This window comes from Dama dama, chromosome 17, assembly GCF_033118175.1.
Source record: "Dama dama isolate Ldn47 chromosome 17, ASM3311817v1, whole genome shotgun sequence".
Classification (NCBI taxonomy): Eukaryota; Metazoa; Chordata; class Mammalia; order Artiodactyla; family Cervidae; genus Dama; species Dama dama.
The window spans coordinates 64,128,305-64,148,018 of NC_083697.1; the positions used below are offsets into that span (position 1 = coordinate 64,128,305).

General features: G+C 46.2%; 1 protein-coding gene across 19 annotated transcripts in view; it reads right to left on the reverse strand.

Moving 5' to 3' along the window:
- Window positions 1-19,445, reverse strand: part of APBB2 (amyloid beta precursor protein binding family B member 2) — a 357,050-nt gene extending 337,605 nt beyond the window's left edge. For 9 of the 19 annotated variants that reach the window (XM_061164637.1, XM_061164650.1, XM_061164649.1 and 6 more), the window contains exon 1: window positions 19,240-19,444. The gene's annotated coding sequence lies outside the window, so the exon portion shown is untranslated. Of the gene's footprint in view, window positions 1-19,239 lie in introns of all 19 variants that reach the window. The other 10 variants (XM_061164644.1, XM_061164641.1, XM_061164635.1 and 7 more) reach the window with 2 other exon arrangements.
- Window positions 19,446-19,714: the final 269 nt, after the last annotated feature.

A 19,714-nucleotide genomic window follows, 5' to 3' on the forward strand; every position in this document is an offset into this window, starting at 1 on the left:
AAATTAGTGCTCAAGGAAACATGTAAATGAAGTACAAAATTTTTGCAAGTAAATGGATGTATTTCAAATTTAACCCATTGACAGTTTCCCTCTATCCTTCCGGAGTCTAGTGTCAAACTTGTGCATTCACCCTACATCAACTGTGATTTCTTCATCTGTTAATCACCACACAGTGGAAGCCTGATTTTCTCTGTATGCTAAGGAAACAACTAGAAATTTCCAAAACAGGCTAATTCACAATTTTTTGGTCCTTTAAACAGATTCTCTGGCAAGAATAATTGCTAACCAGCTCAGGACTCAAGAATTATTCTTTGAGATGGTTTCCTTAGATGACATCATTGATAACCAATTAAATGAATACATTTTTACTAGCATCACCTGGATGACAAAAAGACCACAAAGCTGCCTTAACTCATTTTAAATATCAATATATAGCATTTAAAACAGGATGCACATGCACAGTATGCCAAAGTTAGTCAAAGCAAACACCACAGGCAAAATGATATTCTCTAAAATCAAATTCTTGACCTGAAATTCTATCTGCCTTTTTGTATTCCATCAGTATCCTAACTCAAATCAGAAGTGAAAGTAGTAATAGATTATTCCAGAGGATGGTTCAATTATTTTGGAAGAAACAAATGACCTGTATTTTTTTTTAAACAAAGTAACAGACTTCCTGTAGAAAAAGACCACTATTAACATGGAATAATTTGGCAAATAAAATCCAATTTTGCTAGTACACCACATTAAAATGCAATTTTCAGACTAATATATTTACAGAACATTTCGAGACGGCCAGTTGCTCACCCCTGGAGGCTGGAGCTTATCCTCTCTAATTATACTGAGTGCATTCTCAGGACACAATGCTCAATGATTAGAGAAATAACTGACTTTTTTCCTAAAGAAAAACATCTCAACCCCAGTTACATCCTCTAAAAGCATATATCACCCTACAGAGAGTATAGACATTTTCTTTGTTTAAAACAGCAATTAGAAAAAAAAATGCAAAACAGCTACAATTACAACAGCTTGTGCTTCTCACACAAGCTTTCTCACACTGGTTGGTCCTTAGACTCTCTCCATTCTCCTGGGAAAGTTCCTAATTTTTGCAATCTAGTAGCTCTGTGTCTCGGAAATATTCATTTGGGGGGAGGGGGGGTGCGTGTGCAAGCATTAGCATTCACATTTACTGAGTGCCTTCCCCATGCCAAGTTCTGTCCTCATAATCTACATTCAGCCCAGTCCCAGCACCTGCTCCAGCTGTGTGCCCTGGAACAACCTGGGTGAGCCTCAGCTTCCCCACCTGTATTTGCAGATGACGACAGTAGCTGCCTCATAGAGAAGCGGGGCCAAATGATCTTCTCCACGTAAGGCATTCATCACAGTGACTCACAGGAAATGAGTTGTCTCACAGGAAATGCTCAATAAATAAACATTAACCCTAATTAATTTCTGGGCTTCCCTGGTGGCGCAGATGGTATAGAATGACCCTTCAGTGCAGGAGGTCCGGGTTCGATCCCTGGGTTGGGAAGATCCCCGAGAGAAGGGAATGGCAAGCCACTCTAGTGTTCTTGCCTGGAGAATTCCATGTACTGAGAAGCCTGGCAGGCTACAGTCCATGGGTCGCAAAGAGTCGGACATAACTGAGCAACTAACACTCTCACTTTCACTTATAATTTCTATAAGATCCCTCTTCCTGTAAGAAAAAGGAGGTAACCTTTTCTGATAGAGACTGACCCAGGATCAAATCCCAATCTGCAGGTCTCCAAAATCTATCAAACTATAATACGAGGCAGCAAACGCACTAAGGAACTGTCATCCACATTCTCTTTAGACAATAAAAGGGGACAGGGGAGATAACAGTCAACCCCAAGGCCATGTAGCTGAATACACAGTGTTAAAAACCAACTATAGGAACTTCCCTAGGGGTGCAGTGGATGAGAACTGGCCTGCCAATGCAGCAGACACGAGTTCAATCCCTGATTCTGGAAGAGTTCCCATGCCTCATAGCAATGGAGCCCATGAGCCACAACAATCAAGCCTGTGTTCTAGGGTCCAAGAGCCACAATGACTGAGCCCGCGTGCCTAGAGCCCGAGCCCTGAAACCAGAGGAACCCCACGAGGAGAAGCCCGAACACCACAAACAAGAGTAGCCCCTGCAAACCCAGTGCAGCCAAGAAGTTAAATAAAATTTAAAATTTTGTAAAAGCCTACTACCACCAATTATGAATGTCTCCCCACCAGCCTTTATTTAAAAGAATGATTTTTTAAACATTTTAATCCTAAACTATATGTAAATTTTTGATTAAGGACCATCTTGCATAGCATAGTAACAAATGTGGAGTTCATCTAAAATGTCTGGTCCACCTACCAACCATTTCCATATGAGGTAATCAAGAAAGTAAGTAAGTTGATCACTTTATAGCACACATGTTCATGTGATCACAGTAAACCGTCCCACCCAGGTAGTTATCATTCTGGATATTTCATAGAGAAACTGTGGCTCAGGCAGGGCACCTACCTATATCCAGCAACCCCAGGGCCGGGCCCAAATTGAAACTTGGCTCTGTGTAGCTCTAAAGTCTACGTTCTCTTTAGAACAAAACGGTCACGGTAAAAGAAGGGTTAGGTCAGCAGGTCACTTGGCTCTGAGGGCATAATCGACTAAATAAATGGGAAAGGTACCACAGTTTTTGAGGACACCCCAATGAAGATTAATTTTTATCAAATCACTTCATCTCCAAAGTAGAAGTCAGTAATACACATGGCCAAAAACATGACCCAAATAACATGCATGCATGCTAAGTCACTTCAGTCGTGTCCAACTCTTTGCAACCCCATGGACTGTAACCCTCCAGGCTCCTCTGTTCATGGGATTCTCCAGGTAAGAATACTACAGTGGGTTGCCATGCCCTCCTCCAGGGGATCTTTCTGACCCAGGGATGGAACCTGCGTCTCTTAGTTTCCTGCGTTGGCAGGCGGGTTCTTTACCCCTAGCGCCACCTGGGAAGCCCTGATCCACATAAGGCATACCCAACTGATTATTTCAAATCTGTCTGTGTTAGGGTTAGTTCCACAGTGAAGAAAGCTTTTGAAAACACAGGACTTCAGGATCAGATTCAGGTGAATGGTACCTATTCCCTCTCAAGCTGCCAGGGTCCTTGTCCGCCTCCCAACCCTCAGAGCCTCGGCCCCGGTGGCATACTACACAGATGTTAGAACAGGCCCCCAGGTTCCAAACTGATAATAAGTCAGAATTCCTCAGGTCACAGTACCTGGGCTGGTGAGCGTACGGGATCAGTTCTCTTTTGTTAAACTTTTTAACTGCGGTAAAATGTACATAACAAGATTTATCATTTTAGCCATTTTTAGGGGCACAGTACTGTGGAACTAAGCAAGTTCACACTGTTGTGTAACCATCACCACCATCCATCTCCACAACTTTTTCATCTTCCCCACCTGATACTCTGGACCCATTCAACAATTCCCCGTTACCCCTTCCCTCCATGCCCTGGCAACCACCTTCCACTTTGTCTCTATGAATCTGACTTCTCTAGGCACCACATGTAAGGACATTCGTACAATACCTGTCCTTTAGGACTGGTTTATTTCACCAAGCATGATGCCAGTTCTCTTTTTGCTCCCAGTTCTCCTTGACGAAACATCCTTGAAATTCACACTCTTTAGATGAATTAAAAGTGAATACACAAGAATTACATTTCCCTTTTAACTCATTGCTAAAAGGATACATTCAAAGAGCCAACTCATTGGAAAAGACCCTGATGCTGGAAAACATTGAGGGCAGGAGGAGAAGGCGGCAACAGAGGATGAGATGGTTGGATGGCATCACCAACTCCATGCACATGAGTGTGAGCAAACTCTAGGAGATGGTGAAGGACAGGGAAGCCTGTGTGCTGCAGTCCATGGAGCTCCAGAGTCGGAGGTTACTCAGTGACCGAACAACAAAAGGATATAAAAACACTAAGAATGGCTAGGGAAGCATTGAGAATAAGCCTGCAAAGCCACCCCCAACTTCATGAAATCTCTACTTGTTTCTATTCGTTCTCTCAAAATTTTTCACTCTATGCAAATAAAATGTTTAAAACTGCATCACACTAGGTATACTCTTCCTTTAACTTAAACATCTATCAAAAAGATATATCTCTAAGCATTTCGAAAGTTAGTTTTCAAGGTCAACACTGAAGGTAAAGCAAATGTGATTTCATGAAAATATGTATCCACCAAGCTCTCCAATGCAAAGCAACTGTTTTGGGCATGCTAGTACCACACTGCTTAATAGCTGGTGCTGCAAAAAGAAAGTAATACCTTTATAAGTGTTCATACAAAAATCATTTAAATGTTGAGCAAAAATGTATGTAAACTCTGAATGGGCTATCCATCCCACTGTTATCTCTCTCAATGGAAAACAGCACAACAGCATCTAATGAAAATCTTGTTTCCTTTACAAGAAATAAAGATAATAATGCCACAAATCAACACTTTCCCTTATTGTCTATTTTTATTGGTTTTTCTTGCAAGCCACATGTTCTCAGAACAAAAGAGGAAAAAAAAAAGACAAAATTCAATAAAATACTACATCTTATTTTTGCTTCTTATTTCTGCTTGCAGCTTGTAAAATAGATACATAACAGCAGGATCTAGTACCAGTAAAGGAAAATGATTTAAGCTAAAATAAAACTCAAGTCAGCAGGAGATGGCTTTGATCGGGAGACCATTATACGTAAGTTGATGGAATGCAAGACTTCCTTTATTTATTTTAGTACAAATAACCTCAAGTCCTGGAAAAAAAGACATTTTTAGAAAATGACACTGACCCAATTGCTGAGTCTCATGAATAAGAGTGGTAAGCGTTACTTCTGCTGCAGCACTGCTCATACACTTTTGGCTCAAATCACTGGAATCCATTTAATTCAGATGTGGGAGTTTCTTCTCCCTGAATTTTAGGATAATAGATGGTTGAAGACATGGAGCTCCTGACCACAGCAATTGTGCTCAGATGCTCAGTGGTGTCCGGCTCTTCGCCACCCCATGGACTGTAGCCCGCCAGGCTCCTCTGTCCATGGGATTCTCCAGGCAAGAATACTGCCGCAAGTGGCCATTTCCTTCTCTAGGGGATCTTCCAGACCCAAGGATGGAACCTACGTCTCCTGCTTTTCCCACATTGGCAGGTGGATTCTTGACCACTTCCCAGCGTCACCTGGGAAGCCTGACCATAGTAATGGTATCCAACAAGACCGGTCACACTCAATTCCCCACCCCATTTAGGGAAAGCACCACTGCCAAGAAAACAGCACCCTGACACAAGAGACCCCAAAGCACTGATTCCCAGAACTAAGAGGGACCCTCAGGGACCCCCAGCCCTAATCCTCCTCATGTTCCAGGAGGTTCCTTCCTTGGGGGGAGGGTTTTTGTGGGCTCTTCCATCTCCAGCTGCAGCTTCCTTTAACCCTCTTCTCAGTGAAGTATTACTGCATCTCTCTGGGAGTTTCCCAATATAGAAAAGTCAGCAACATGGGACAGGGGCCTTTCCCCACCCCTGACAACGGAGCCAAACGCTCTTTCACTCTGAATTATGCTATCTACACTATTATCCTTTCAAAAAGACTCACTCTGGGGTCTCCCTCCAGCGAAAATTTTCAGTGAGCTCGCCCTACCTAGTTGTTTTCCTGGCCTCTGTGCCAAACTAGAACCATAAACATGATTGGAGAATAAAACTCTCCAAAAACATAGACCTAGTCCATCTTTCCTGACTTCAGGGAGGACCAAAACTAAACATACCTCAACAGAAAAATAATCCAAAGCCAGCAGTTTTTTAAGTTGGAATTAAGATTCCAACATCTCAGCAAAAACCCAGGTCAAGGTTAACCAAGTCATGACCCCAAATTTCTTTTTCTCATACCAAATGCCCAGCCTTAGCAACTCCAACTGGTCACTCCTCTCTGTCTTTCCACCTGGAGTCAGCTGACCTCCAGGACAACATCTCCGTACCCCAAAGAAGACAGGATAAAGTCATAATTTGAACAACGGAAGTCAAAAACCACTCTCCATTAGCCAGTTCCTCCCCTAAATGCACCAAATGAGCAACAATCTCTCAGGCTCAAAATGCCATTTATCTTTGGACCCAAGCCAGGGGGACTGATCAACTGAACAGGCATGAGGAAAATCAGTAAAAGAAATCCTGTCCCAACTGAAGATCCTGCATGTGTGAGTGGTCAGTCATGTCCAATTCTGCGACCTCATGAATTGCACCCAGCCGCGCTTCTCTGTTCATGAGATTTCCCAGGTGAGAATACCGGCGTGGGTTACCTTCCCTTCCTTCAGGGGATCTTCCCGACCCAGAGATCGAACCCGTGTCTCCTGCATCTGCTGCACTGGCATAAACGTGAAAGTTGCTCGGTCATGTCCAACTCTTTGTGACCCCATGGACTATACAGTCCATGGAACTCTCCAGGCCAGAATACTGGAGTGGGTAGCCTTTCCCTTCTCCAGGGGATCTTCCCAACCCATGACTTGTGCATTGGCAGGCGGATTTGTTACCACTAAGCCAGCCTGTAGTTCTCTACAATGATGAGAAACAGGGAGAAGAGGGGAAAGCAGAGAGAAATCTGCCTCACATGAAGCGTTCCTTCAGGTGCATGCAAAGCAGAACCTTGACAGCAGCCTGTTCAAGGTGTGCACCAAGAAACGCCTGTTCAGAAGAGGCTGTGCAAATACACCCACAGGCAAGTGCTGGGCTAAAGAAAGCTCACAAACTTCTTTTCAGCAGGAAATCTTGAGTACGCTGATGAGTAGGTACACACAGGTTTCTGAATTTAACACAGAAGGCTTTATTCACAACATATTTCCAATGATTCAGGTTTCCAATCACTTTGAGAAACACTACTTTAGAGGCTGTGGAAGCAAGGCGAGCTAGAGCTGAGGCCTGAATGAGCAGAAAAAATAATAAGGCAACATCAATATCGTTTTTGGACAATAGGAGCATTAGGGGTCCTTGAAGAGTTTTTATTGTTGGGGGGATATATTCCTTGATTATCTTTTTTTTTTTTAATTACTGATCTATTTAGTTCCAGGTGGACAGCAAAGTGATTCAGTTTTACATAAACAGGTATTCTTTTTCAGATTCTTTTGCACTGTAAGTTATCACAAGATACTGAATGTAGTTTCCTAAATTGTTTTTGTTTATCTATTTTATATGTAGTAGTGTATATCTCGGAGAAGGCAATGGCAACCCACTCCAGGCCTCTTGCCTGGAAAATCCCATGGGCAGAGGAGCCTGGTAGGCTGCAGTCCATGGGGTCATGAAGAGTCGGACATGACTGGGAGACTTCACTTTCACTTTTCACTTTTCACTTTCACGCATTGGAGAAGGAAATGGCAGCCCACTCCAGTGTTCTTGCCTGGAGAATCCCAGGGACGGCGGAGCCTGGTGGGCTGCCGTCTACGGGGTTGCACAGAGTCAGACACGACTGAAGTGACGTAGCAGCAGCAGTGTATATCTGTTAATCCAGAACTCCTTACTTCTCCTCCTCCCCACTCCACCCTCCATCACCAAAGAGATGTTTTAAAGTGAGGCCCTCTGCACCATTCTCCTGGCCTGAAATTGCTCATCTCCATGATCCTGACCCTGATAGCTCAGTTGGTAAAGAATCTGCCTGCAGTGCAGAAGACCCTGGTTACATTCCTGGGTTGGGAAGATTCCCCTGGAGAAGGGATAGGCTACCCACTCCAGTACTCTGGCCTGGAGAATTTCATGGACTGTATGATCCATGGGGTCACAAAGAGTCAGACACGACTGAGCGATTTTCACTCATGATCCTGCCATGACCATCACTTACTGCTACTCGGGTCATAGCTTAGTAGTCACCCATTAGGGCCACTTGATCAAAAGAAGCCCACTAGGATTCCACATCACATCACCCATCTCTGTGATTTTGCAGAGCCCCCCACGAAAGCAGCAGAGAGTGTTTTAATCATTGCCGTACCCTCAGGTCCCACCAGCACACAGTAAGTGCTTAATAAACATTTGTAGAATGAATGAGGAAGTGAAGTATTCTGACTATCCCTCCCTCTGGCTTGCAGAAAAGATGAAACATCTGGTTATATTTAATTTCAGTTCAATATGATTTATTAGTTCAAATAGAGAGGCCATGCTTACGCTGCGGTTGCAAAATTAAATATCTCCATTTCCTGTGGACGTGTTTTCATTCTGAGCCACAATAAGAAAACAATGTACTTTTGAGTCCTTCTAGAAACAACAATGAGTTTAAACTGAGCCCCTCCCCTAGACCTCTCTAGAATTTAGACACAAAAATCACAAAAGTTAATCAGCTCTTACATGAACACATACCAACCCCACTAACATCATGCTATGAGTGTATACCATCATATCTGGGGATAAACTCTCAACTAGCTGCTGAAAATGTCCTGGGGCATATTTACCGAAGCCGCCAATGGTCACACTCACATTCTCATTCTTTGACAAATGTTAACTGAGTCCCCAGGACTTCTGAAGCACCGGGAACACGACGATGGAGAAGTCACAGTGCTGTCCCTCAAGGACTTGCAGACCAGAAGAAGGGCCAGGGAAGTAAATGGATACAATTCTGGGTGGTAACAAAGGTGGGCTGTAGGTGGGTGAGGCGCTCCCTGTGGGAGCCCGAAGAGCCAGCCGCCCTGTCCTGGGTGCCCCAGTGGTCGTCCAAGCGTGGACCCCAGACCGGCAGAATCAGCATCTCCCGGGACGCTGTTAGAAGTCAGACTTTCATCAGGCTACACACCAGGCCTGTGGGATCGGCCTGTGGTGGGGCCGGCCCTGTGTTTTGAAACGCCCGGAGGTCCCTGACGCACACTGATGCACACGATGATTCAACTGCTTCCCGGAAGAGTTGCAGAAGTCAAGCAGGTAAAGAACAGAGCGACATAAGGATGCCTGCAGGCGGTGGGAACAGCATAAAAGGCCAAAGAAAACCCGGCGTCTATAAATACCGTGAGGCGTGAGCTCAGGGCGTGAGATGGAGAGCACGGGGACCGCGAGGTGGGGCAGGTGTGGCACGAAGGAGCCAGGGCTTCACCCCGAGGGCAGCGAGGGGCCCCTGAGGATGCGCTGAGCGTGCCCAGACCTGCAGATTTCTAAAGATTTCACCTGGGAGGCAGTGTTGAGAACACGGAGAGGCGCCGGAGAAGGAGCTGCAGGCTCCTAGGTGAGAGGTGACTAGCAACGGTAACGAAGTGGAGGCATGCTGTCGGAAACAGCGGGCTCGGAGTGGGAGCCGGGGGTCAGGGACGCCTCACTCTGCCGCATAGATGGAGGGGCCGGATGGCACACCCCTCCTCCTGGGAGGTGGGGCCTGACCCACACCCCACACCCCAGCAGGGCAGGGGCTCGTCAGGGAAGCACTGAGCACTTCTGCCGGGAGTACACATCACGTTTTATGTAGCTATTCTTTAGCTGTCAGAGCCAGGGCCATCGTGGTCAGTTTCCATGTGCATCATTTGGAACAGCGCCCAGGGCTTGAGAAGCCAAACTGAAAGGATGGACAAGCCAGGAGGCCACTGAGAGGCCACTGCTCTCATTCAGCAAAAAAGAGGACCGTGTCATGCAGAAGGAATTAGAAAGCTGTATCAATTGAACTTAATTTTTCTCTAGTCTGTTGATAGTGTTCAAAACACTAAACGAAAACCTTTACAAGTCAACCGCCTTATGAAAATTCAACAGTTTCTGATCTGTTGCATAGTCCACAGGGCTTCCCTGGTGGCTCAGACAATAAAGAATCTGCCTGCAATGCAGGAGACCTGGGTTCGATCCCTGGGTTAGGAAGATCCCCTGGAGAAGGCTACCAACTCCAGTATTCTTGCCTGGAGAATTCCATGGACAGAGGAGCCTGGTGGGCTACAGTCCATGGGGTCACAGAGAGTCAGACAAGACTGAGTAACTAACACACAGACAGACACACACACACACACACACACACACACACGAGTTCACAAACTCACCTTCCTGCCAAAAGTCAGAAATGACCATGAAGTCAGACGCACACTTGCAAGTGAAAATATTGACATGACAAAGCTCCAGGTCACAGAGAGATTGCCACCTAATTGAGACAAGTCTGCTTTGTTTTCAGAATAACTCTGCAAGGCCCCAAAGTACAGGACAGAGACATCTCAAAGCCCGCTGAGACGGACTGAGTGTTTGCTTTGATTTTTAGAAATGATTTCCAGCAGGCAGATAATGTTGTGACCCAATTACAGGGTATTTTGGAAACAGCAGGCACCTAACTTGGGGGTGGAGCTGGTGGGCGTAGCGGGAAGAGTTACTGAGCAGGCAGTACCACCTGCCCCTCAGTCCTGCACAGAATTTTGTGGAGAAGGGAGCTGTGGCAATCAGAAGCAATGCAACTTCTCCCTTGACCTGCTTCCCGTTTTCTCACCATTCCCAAAATAGACAGAGCTAAGGAAAATCCTAAGTATATTTCTCAGCCCTCTAGGGGGAAAGTTCATGAAGGGCAGAAATTTGGGTCCCTGGGGAAAAAAAAAATGGATGAAAGGCAAAGTCCTAGCATCAAGAGGTGGAAACAGTGGAAAATAAAACCCACAGACAAAAACGAAGCACAGAAACAAAAACAATGGCCAGTTCTTACCCCAGAGCATACTGACAGCCGGCACACAAGCTCAGCTCTCCTGGATTCTCCAAACTCAAGCTCTTCAGAGTCGCAAGTTAAAGTTTCTGCTTGAAACTAAAATTAATAATAACTGATAAGGTCTTACTAGAGACCGAGTGCTGTTTTCTTGTTTGGTTGGTTTGGGTTTGGGGGGCGGGGGCAGGGGTTGTTTTGTTTTGACCTCAGCACGCATCTTGCAGGATCTCAGTTTCCCAACCAAGGACTGAACTCAGGCCAGGGCAGGGAAAGCGCCGAATCCTAACCCCTAGACCACCAGGGAACTCCCCCAGTATTGTTGTACGCCCTAATCATATTCACGAAACCCTCATAACAACCATGCTCTGGGGAAGCTGAGGCACTGTGTAATTCTGCGGTCCAACTGTGCTGTCCAAGATTATACGGTTATGGAGCCGGAGAGCAGTGCTGGAATGCTGGGAGTCAAACCACCAAACCTCGACTGCCTCCCCAGGGCTGTCCCGTGCACGCATTGCAGGATATTTACCAGCATCCTTGGCCTCCACCCACCTGATGCCAGTCACACCTCTTTGACAATCACGACAATCAAAAACGTCTCCAGGAGTATTGCCAAACGTTCCCTAGGGGGCAAAATCGCCACCACCCCCCACCCCCGCCCCACACGGAGAACCACAGCTATAGAGATTTGAAAGGCCAAATCTCTAGGTCCTTTATAGAAGCAATAGCAAATACCAGCTGTTGGATAGAAGAAACAGGCTACCACACTGCCACTAAACCAAAGTAAAATGGAAAAGGAGACAGCTGAAGGGCTTTCTGTAGCAGTGAGTTTTACTATAGTCCTTTGCCATGACTCCTAGAAAGCCTGTAAGGTCTTCCTGCTCTCCCTTCTCCCCTCCCTCAGAGCCTCACAAATGCCTCTACTGAAGCACCTTATAATGACACTCCAGGACATTCCTGTCTTCCTCAACACTTTGCGCTGTACCTGGCACCAAGTCTGTACTCAGTAAACACTTGCTGAACAAAGGCGTGGACAAATGATGCTGAGGTTTCTGGGTGTCCCTAAATAATTGCATGTCTGTCTGTACTAGAGATCTCGAAAAGGTATAAACAAATAGAGTTTGGTGAGCGGGGAGGATGAGAGGCTCTGGTCAGAATCTGAGGTTGAATCAGTGCTTTTCAAAGTATCTACACCCCTCTCAGTTCACTTTACGTCCAGGCCATGCCTCGGTTCTGTTCAGAAATTCAGCTGTATTTTGTTCACTGGGGAACGAACTCAAGAAACCTAACTCGTGCTAAGGAAATTCTACTTATTCACATTATAACTTGTGCTGATACACAGTCTGCCAAGCAAACAGAGATACTCGTTACTGCAGGTCCACTGACCGACTCTATTGCCCAGGACAAAGGTCTACTTGGGAAACCAAATGCAGATCAGAAGGTAAGAACAGAGCCAGCAGCCAGCAGCACGCAGGATGCTCCCAGGAAGGAAGGCACGCCCACCACCCTCTCTCCAGCAGCCAGAAGTCTCAAATCTGCTTGGAAAGGCCCTGAAATCCTCAGGTTCCTCCAGTCATCAAAGGCCTAGTCACCCCAACACTGCCCATGATTGACATGTGACAACTGATCAGATTCTGGGGCGTTTTATTTACAACAGAAATATCCTCGACCAGAATCTGCCCAGAGAGATTCAACACAGCAACCCTTAGATTCAGACATATTTAGAAATTATATTTGGATCTTTCTACTATTCAACGTGTGTTCAGATGAAAGCAATGCACATGAGGCCATCATCTGGAGGCAATGGCTCCATCACTAAGTACACAGATTGAGGTTAGCGGGATTCTGTAAATGGATGAAAGGTGAAATTTTCACCTTCTTCCCAAAGGCTGAGTCTAGGAAAGTTTCATGTTGTGGTGGAAAGAATAGTGCAGGCTTTGTTTAGGGCCTGGACAAGTCCTTGAAAGTGTCTGAACCAGGTTCCCTCATCTATAAAAAAGGAAAAAAGAAGATACCCCAAAAAATGAAGTGAAGTGTTTCCTATATAGCGCCAGGCAGAGTTCACCCTTGATAAATGTGATTTCTTCACCTCCTGAGTTCCTCAGCAACCCACAGACTCCTCTGGGTTAACAACAGTTGCAAGGCAAGCATTCCTGTCCACCATGTAGCCTTTGGGCTTCCCAGGTGGCACTAGTGGTAAAGAATCCACTTGCCCATGCAGGAGCTACCAGAGACACAGGTTCAATTCCTGGATCGGGAAGATCCCCTGGAGAAGGAAACGGCAACCCACTCCAGCATTCTTGTCTACAAAATCCCAGGGACAGAGGAGGCTGGTAGACTACAGTCAGCGGGGTTTCAAGAGTCAGACACAAGTAAGCATGTGCACGTACACACACGTAGCCTTTAGTGAAAAGGACCTCAGTTTCCTAATCTCTAAAATGGGAACAGCGCTACAGTATCCTGTAAGAATTAAATAGGGTAACAGGTAAAACAAGCTCTTTGCACAGAGTTCCACAATAATATATTATTAAGACCAGTGAGATCCAAATATTAGTAAGTACAGATTTTTAAAGTATTATCTGAAAATTATTTTCTTAAGCTACTATTTAAAACTCAGAAGTAATCTGTGTTTTTTTCCTCACCTCCCACCCTCCTAACAGCTACTCAAACTAAAGGTGAACAATACCAATTCCATGAGCAAATTATCCATAAACCTCCAGCGATTCATCAAGGCTCACCCTGGAGGGCATGATGCTGAAGAGGTGCAAACCAAGTCGGCTGTAACACAACTCCCAGTTCTGTGGCTCTAACTCCAAAAGCATTTCCTAGAATCACCCACCCTGAATCGCTAAAGCATGCCGTTTGGGCAGAAAGAAGTCTGCATGCAAAAAAACAAACCACACAATCTGTCATTCTGAGGCCCTGCCTGCTAAAATTCACATTTTAGTCACTTGTCCTTTCTGCTCTCTCAGAACCTCATCTTTCATCTTGGCACTTTCCTTGTCATTCTTGGGCTATAATTCAAAAATACTTGCTGGTTCCCAGAGCACTTTCGAAATTAACTTCTTCTCGGCTCCTAGGACCTTGAGTCTGTACCAATGATTCCACATTCCTGGAAGGCCCCATCAGCTCACCCACAAGCTCCAGTGTATCTGGCCTCCACTAGTCAACTTGATCCTGAGGGCAGAGCTCCCTATATCTCAGGCCCAGATTCCCAGATTTATCAATTTCATGGACCATTAAGCTGCCAAATAAAAATATTCCCATCAGTTCACAGAAGAAATCTTACCCCCATATCAGAATGGCATAATGTCAGAGAAGAGGACAGATCTCCTCATTTGAACACACGTAGAAAATATTCACTACATGGTCATCATTATCACTCGGACAAGGAGCATGGAAACCTCACGGACAGACAACAGCCCTAGCACCGTGATGTGCATATAGTAGACACTCCACTAACTAAGCTCTTACTCACACGGCCGCAATTTGGGAAACGCTGCATTCCAGACCACCAGTCATGCCAAGACTTCCTCTTCAACAAGGGCATTTCCTTCACTCTCTGGAGCTCCGTAAGTTCTCCTCAACCTCATCCTCCCAAGTGCATACTTCCCCCAGCTCAGTTCCAAAAGTGCATTCTTTTTACTCAACTTGAAAACGAAAAATCAAAACAAAATCACTCTGCCTCCTACTTCAAGCATTCCTGAAGCATACTTTCCAAGAGAGTTACACTTCAAAAACTTTAGTTATAACCTAGCAGATAAAATTTTGTAAGACTTCCACAAGCAGCAAAGGACAGAATGGTTCACTTTATTTACAACAACAACCAAATCATCAACAAACAATAAAGAAAAACCTTAATTCATATTCCATACCATTCATTTTTTCCATATTCTCTTCCCATGGCTGTTCATGTGAATCTACACATTTTACATACCAATAAATAATACGCTGTGACTTTTCCCTGATCACAAAAATAATGCCTGACCTAGCATTTGTTCAATACTTAGAGGACCAGGTAAGATTCAAATATTATGAAAAAAAGACTATGTAGAGAGGGAATGTCTCCTGTAACTCTACACCCTATGCCCCCTCATACCCTGAAACAGACCAAGGCTTCTAACTTCTTGCCAAGTTGTGATGACTTGACTTTCTACCCCCATGTACTGCCTCTCTTCCATCTCTCATCTGCATTTGCAGTTACTGCCCTACTCCTACCACGGGCCCAGCAGCCCTGGAGCCTAGTTATGATCAGAAGCACTAGACTTACCGTCTACTTATTATCACTTATTTAAATCCTGGTAACAACTCTGGCTTCTCTTCACCTGCCTCACTTAAAGGTTAATGAGGCTGAGTTTTGAGAGCATCTTAAAAGCAAAGTACATTACAAACATCAAATTATATAGGTTTCCTTTGACCCATCACAGATTACCAAAAAAAAAAGAAAAAGTTCACATAGGTACATTCGAACAGCCATCATTCCTGGTACCACAGCATGGGTATCTGCTCAATACAATGATGGTGCCAACATGAAATGATGATGATCAGTTTATTCCAGAGACCAAGGGCTGCAACTCTGATCAAGAGCTAAAGAGACAGGCAGGGACATGGGAAAAGTTTGCCCGAAGTTCATACAGGTGCCCCAGCAACCAAGGCACAGGATAGCCTCCTCTACAGCCCCTGAAGAGACTTATTCCTTAGACCACCTGCACGCCCTGGAGCAGAATCTCTTCAGAAGTCTCTGTAGAACAGTTTCAAATACCTAAAGTGCTCTACCCAAATCTAATTATTACCTTATCTCCTACCTAAACTGCAGCCCCACAAAGAGTTAGTTTTATGACAATCATTCTTTGACAATCAAAAACTAGAAGGGATGTAGGAAATGGTCAACAAAATGAAGGGCATTCCACACAGTAGGCTTCCCTGGTGGTTCAGTGATAAGGAATCCACCTGCCAATGCAGGGGACCCGGGTTCAATCCCTGGGTTGGGAAGATCCCCTGGAGAAGGGAATGGCTACCCACCACAGTATTCTTGCCTGGAGAATTCCATGGACAGAGGAGCCCGGCAGGCTACCATGGGGTCCCAAAAAGTTGGACACAACTTAGCAATTGAACAACAATTCCATAAAGCAGGACAGCCCAGACTTAGTGGAACAAAACCAGCTTCCTCTAAGGCTTCACCTGTAGTCCTCCTTTTCAAACGGCCCCTGGACTGGGACCCGAAAGCTCGCAAGACACCACGAGGGTGCGTTCTATTGCAACACCCTCATTTTACAGATGGGAAAACTGAGCTTCCCAAGATCACACAGTAAATTTAAGGAGCAGACAACCCGGCCTAGAAGGCATGTCTTGGGATTCCCTGGCTGGTGGTCTTTTTGTGAAATCCTACTAGACATTTATTATGGAGCATCTGTCACTCTGCCTTTGACAAACTACTTCACACCATCAACAAGTAACAACATGCAGAACATGCATCGTATTTAGTCACTCAGTCGTGTCCCACTCTTTGCAACTCCATGGACAGTAGCCTGCCAGACTCCTCTGTACATGGGGATTCTCCAGGCAAGAATACTAGAGTGGGTTGCCATGCCCTCCTCCAGGGGATCTTCCCAACCCAGGGATCAAACCCAGGTCTCCTGCATTGCAGGCAGATTCTTTATCACCTGAGCTACAAGGGAAGACCAAGAATACCGAAGTGGGTAGCCTATCCCTTCTCCAGGGGAACTTCCCCACCCAGGAATCGAACTGGGGTCTCCTGCATTGCAGGACAATTCTTTACTACCTAAGCTACCCGGAAAGCCCCAAAATATGCGCTAATAACATACAAAATTAAAATGGGTAATCTGGGCTTATCTTCCTTACATTCATTTGTTAGTAGTACAACAATGTTGAAAATAAATGAACATAAAAAAAAGTTTTTAAATCTGAATAGAAGCTTCTTAAAAACATTCAACTCATTCTGAAGACATGCTGTTCCAATCAAATCTAATTCCAAATAACAAATCAAATATGTTTTACAAGAGAATGCTTATTGAATAATGAAAGCAGTTAAACACAGTCTCATATAAAATAAAACTCGGAAGTTCTACTGTTTTACAAGCAATGAACTGTCCACCTCCTCAGAGGGATTTTCTTGGGACGCTGACATTTATGTCAGAGATAACAACATATAAGATGTGTAAGAGTCTGAATATCAGACTTGACATATAGTATGTAATGAACAAATGCTACTTTCCTTAACTTGGGAGAGGAAAATAAGCATCACCCTCATAAGCAGTAATATCTTACAATATTCTTGCAATACTTTTCCAAAAGTCTGTCCTGTGCCCATGAAAAATGTAAGGGGCTATACTACAACAGGGCACTGAATATTTTAAAACTGAAGAAGGTATAAAGACAACATCCCATTTCTTTTAAGACACAAATTTAGATATCCTGAAATCAGGATAGTCAACATAATACTGTTCCAACACAATGGCAAGCCTTCCTGTATTCCTGCTGTAACAGAAAAGAAAAAAAAAAAAAATGATTTTTGTTGTTTCTCTGGTGGCAGGAAAAAAAACAGTCATCAAACTTTGAAACATGACATAAAAAGAGTAACAGATTTAAAATATTTTATCTTTGTACATGTGGATTCTTCCACTATTTAGCAGACTTTTCCTAAATGACTTTGTAGTCAGGATTCTTATTACTCCAGTTAACTGTAAGAAGTCAGTCTTTTAAACTTCAGCTCGTGCATTTTTTCACTAGCACTTTATAAAAGTTTCAGAAAATGGGACTGTGCCGGCTCCATGCAGGTAAATTACTTAGTTAAAAGTATTAACATCCTTTTGAAGAGACAATGAAAAACATTTCTTTCCTTTCCAGTTCCCTGGAAAAGGATCTTAACTTTAGAATTCCTTCTCAAAGGCTCTGAGCAAATATCTAGACCAACTCCAGCCTATGGAGTCCCTGAGCGATTTTTCCAGGTCATATAATTAGCCAATGACCAAAGCACAGCTATTGAGATCTGCATCTGTTATCCCAGGTGCTCTGACTGCCAGCCCACTGTACCTTACCGCCACCTGTGTTCTCTCAGCATTCCAAAACCAACCCCCCCACCCCGAGGTTCCTCATCCTCTTAACAAATGTCACCCTTTCAAAACTGCCATTTCTAGGACTCTGCAAGTTACCATAAACAACTGCTCAACAAATATTGCCTCCAAGCTACAAACTGAAAACACCATAATGTGGGTTCCTAAAGAAACCCCCCTTCCTGAACGCTCAGCTACCCAAATGCAGACACTCTTAATGATCACGGCCATTTGAGGACAAGATGAAGTATAAATTCATGTCAAGAAAAATAAACCAAAGACTCAAGAGACCCAAATCCAGAACAACAGATCAGGATGCCACTGTTTGCTTTTTAAATCAGTGAAATATTAAAACAAAGGACAAACCAATGCCAACCTCCCAAAGTTTCCCCATTTCTTGGAATTCAGACACGACTGCTGGCATCATTTTAAGAGAATCCTTTGAGTATTTTGCCTAAGTCATCAGGCACAACGTAAAGCCAGTGACGGAGGGACTTCTAATCAGAGCTGAACCCTGTCTTGTCTGAGCTTCTGACACTGACCTTATTCTCCTCTCAGACTTTGGCCCTCCCCAACCACTCAATCCATCCAAAACAGTCTGGGACAGCCATGGCTCTAAACTGCCCTGAACTTGACTACAAAACGGCCACAACTCTGATTTTTTTTTTTTTTTTTTAATTCAGGTCCCGCGCTCCTTCGACTCTTAGCCCCTGACCCCTCAGTTCTAGCCCTCTTCGCTGATGTCAAGATCACCTTTGATTGTTTCTACGGCACTCCTCCATCCCTCCTCCGTCCAGCAATGTTTTCAACACACAAATGTCATTTCTAGCGTCCAACCCTCCATTCTGTCCGGCGGGCAGCAGAGTGGATTTCAGGATCAGCTTCCCTGATTCGGTCCCCTTCGCACAGCCATTTTCTAGTTAAAACGCTCCCTGCCTCCGAGAGGGAAATGAACTTTTCCCCCTTTGATCTCCCAGCGGCTAGGCTCTGAACGCCCTAGAATCCAGCCCAGTCTTCAAGTCCCCGGCAGAAGCGCGCTGCCGCCGGTGGAGGGAGAGCCCAGCCGCACAGCGGAGGCCGGTGCCAGGGCAAGGGGGTGTGCGCTCTTCCCCGCCGGCGCCCACCCTCGCTTTTTCCCCGCCGCAGCACCCCCAGCGCACCCCCTCTCACCCCGTCTCAGGCCCTGCCAAGCCCCGGCTGCCGAGGGAAGGAGGGCGCCGAGAAGCCAAAGGGATGGAGTCAAGGAGTGAGCCCGCAATCGCCGCGCCGCCCGGCCCTGCGGCGCGGGAGCGGGGCACGCGAGACTCCGCGGCAAACGCCCGCTGCAGATGCTGTGGCTGCGGCTGGGCGGGTGGCAGTGGCCGCGCTGCCCTCGGGGCCGCGAGAAGAGCAGCGGCCGCCCGGGCTGCGCGCCGCCACCCGCCCCACACCGCTGCTGCGGGTCGGCTCTCTCCCCAGCGCTCCCGGGCCGCCCCGGGATCCAGAGCAGAAGCAAGCGAGAGAGCGGGGCTCACCGGCAGCGCGCGGCGCTCGCCTCGGCTCCGGCGCCCGGCAGCTCCGCTCCAGTCTCGCCCTGCCGGGAGCGCCAGGACCAGCTGCGGGAGCACCGCACGAGCTTCCTACTTGAGACCAGGACGGGCTCCGGCGACTGAGCATGCCCAGTGCCGCCCCGCCAGTCCCGCGCAGGGAGCGGCGCCGGCGAGATTCCCCTTCTCCGGGCTTTGGCGGCGGCTGCGCGGAGAGGCGGGAGGGGCCTGACCGCGCGGGGGCCGATCCCGAGAAAGGCGGGGCCGGGGGCGGGGGCCGGGGGAGGGGGCGGGCCGCGCGCCTCGTGCGACCCCTGCAGGCAGAGGCTTCGGGGCCTCTCGAACTCACAGTCCCCTAACCATCCGAGAAGATGGCAGGGAGACAACGCGGGCCAGAACGTCCAGCCCCAGCGCGATGTAGCCCGGCATCCCCTCCTTGCGGCTCGGTGTCTGTCTGCACCAA